We start from the raw sequence: 2579 nt of genomic DNA, 5'->3' as shown, positions 1-2579 counted from the left end.
CTGGCAAGTGCATGTGGCCTATAGCAAAAATCTCTCTAAAAAAAAGAAATTCTGTTCTAGATTATGTTTACCATTTAGTAAAGGTTTTCTCTAGCCATCCCTTGGCTACTACGTTAAGCTCACACATTAGAAAGAATTCCTTAGATGAGTTTGCAGCAATTGATTAAGAATTGTTCTTGCAAGTGCTAGTTGAGTACAATGGGGATAAGTAACCAGATGGAAATTGTATTCTGAGCCTTCTCTATTAAGAACCATTCCCTTTTAATATAGCAGCATGCCTGCTCTCCAGCTTAAATTGTTTACAGCCTGAAGAGTCTCTGACTGAGAACTTGGCAGTGAAGAACATCTGATCTTGGGCAAGGGATGTTTGGGGAGAAATTCTCTTCCAGAAAGAAGCAGCAGGTTAGAGACAACTTACAAAGCATTTCCTTGGCCTTTACCGAGATGAGTCTTCTACCCTTCTCTCCCTCCCTAACCCCACCTTCCCCTTCCTTTCTTCATTCCTTCCTTGGTATTTACTTAAGCCGTATGTATTGTTTGTTTTAGTTGCCACGAAACAAGTCCTGACTAGTTCACCTACTCAGGACTTTGATATCAGTAGAGCTACATTCCTGGTTCCCTTTGGTTGCAACATGTCCATGAAACTGGCAGAAGTAGGTAGTGATGGTAAGCTCTTCATCAAGCTCAAAGACTCCCACGTAGTTGACTGTGGTTCGCGTCCTGGACCCGGTGGCTTAAAACTCACGCCGGGCGCGTGTGAGTGCGTGCCCTAGATCCCGAGAGGAGAATGGAGGAGAAGGGATTGCGGCGTGACCATCGCCCCTGAAGGGTGATTTCTTGCTTTCTGTCTCTATGTCTCTCTCTGTCTGTCTGGCGAGCGCACGCGCCCTATAGCAAAAACCTCTCCAAAAAAAAAAAAACAACAAACTGCAGATCTCCATAATCATCAGCTGTTGTCCATAATTAGTAAAGTGGTGGCTGAATAAACACAGATTTTTTTTTTTTTGAGAGATTTTTAGACATAAGAGCATGCCCTGCTCTGAGGTTATGTGCAGATCCAAGCTGAGGGGGCAGGATGACCAAGGGCCTTTGTAGCTTGTCTTCCCTGAGAACATCTGTGAGGAGCTTATGCTTGCTGTCTATTTCTTCTGCTAGGCAATCCTATCAATTTGAGGTACCATTGGAACACCCCCCCCCATTTTTTCTGTAGTGCTGTCGCCCAGCTTTTGCTGTCTATCCAGCCAGGCATGGATTAAGCATAGCTATCTAGAAGTGGATGAGTTACGTGGCTAAAGAAATAATCAAAGTGCTGGGAGGAGCTTGAACAACATAAAGAGATAAGTTAGTTCCTAGGAAGAGGTGACACTAAATTAAAGAGGGGACAGTCGTTGGGTTGTTAGAGCTTCTACAAGTATTAAATAAAAGATAAGCAAACTCAAGGAGTCAAAATATTAATTTGCTGAAGCAAGGAATCAGACAGAACAAATTTAGAAGGTGAAGTTTGGAAGCATCCTTCATGAAACAACTTTGATCAATGTGGCAGTTGAATCTAATATCCTTAACTTACCACGCAGAATTAATGACTCACTGTGTTTGGTAACACTTCCTGCCATACGTGGGTTCTCAAGCAGTTAGGGTGGGGTGTTTTAAATCTTTGAATTACTTAAGTATTGCACCAACCTAATTATTGGGCATTTATTATATAGTGTTTTCAAAGTACTTAAAATATTCATCTTACTTCTTTTTTTTAATTAAGTTTTTGCTATAGGGTTTGTGTGAGAGGGAGAGACAGAGAGAGAGGGGAATGAATAAATCACCCCCCCTCCCCTGGGGATGGCCATGCTGCAATTCCTTCTCCTCCTGGGATTTTGGACATGCACACACACATGTTCAGAAAGATTTTCAAGCCCCTGGCCCAGAACCTATATTAAAGATGATAGCTTTGGGGCCAGCAGTGGTGTAGTGGTTAAGGAGCTGGACTCCCACATGGTTGACTGGGGTTTGAGTCCTGGGCCTGGCAGCTTGCTTTCTCTCTCTGGTCAAACTAATAATCAATAAAATTAAATAATTATTTAAAAAAATAAAGTAAAACATGTTCTGTTCTAATCTTTTACCTTCTTACAGTATGCATACATGTCTTATAGCAGATTAAATAATAATAAATAAAATTAAGTAGATATTTCTTTTTAAAAAGATGTTAGCTGTTTATAAGGTTATCTCTCTGTCTCTCTGTCTGTCTGTCTGGCGAGCACGCGCCCTATAGCAAAAACCTCTCCAAAAAAAAAAAAACAACAAACTGCAGATCTCCATAATCATCAGCTGTTGTCCATAATTAGTAAAGTGGTGGCTGAATAAACACAGATTTTTTTTTTTTTGAGAGATTTTTAGACATAAGAGCGTGCCCTGCTCTGAGGTTATGTGCAAGATCCAAGCTGAGGGGGCAGGATGACCAAGGGCCTTTGTAGCTTGTCTTCCCTGAGAACATCTGTGAGGAGCTTATGCTTGCTGTCTATTTTTTCTGCTAGGCAATCCTATCAATTTGAGATTCCATTGGAACACCCTCCCCCCATTTTTTCTAT

Source organism: Tupaia chinensis, unplaced genomic scaffold, assembly GCF_000334495.1.
Source record: "Tupaia chinensis unplaced genomic scaffold, TupChi_1.0 Scaffold000039_1, whole genome shotgun sequence".
In the NCBI taxonomy this organism is placed as follows: domain Eukaryota; kingdom Metazoa; phylum Chordata; class Mammalia; order Scandentia; family Tupaiidae; genus Tupaia; species Tupaia belangeri.
Note: the sequence above shows the minus strand (reverse complement) of the source record.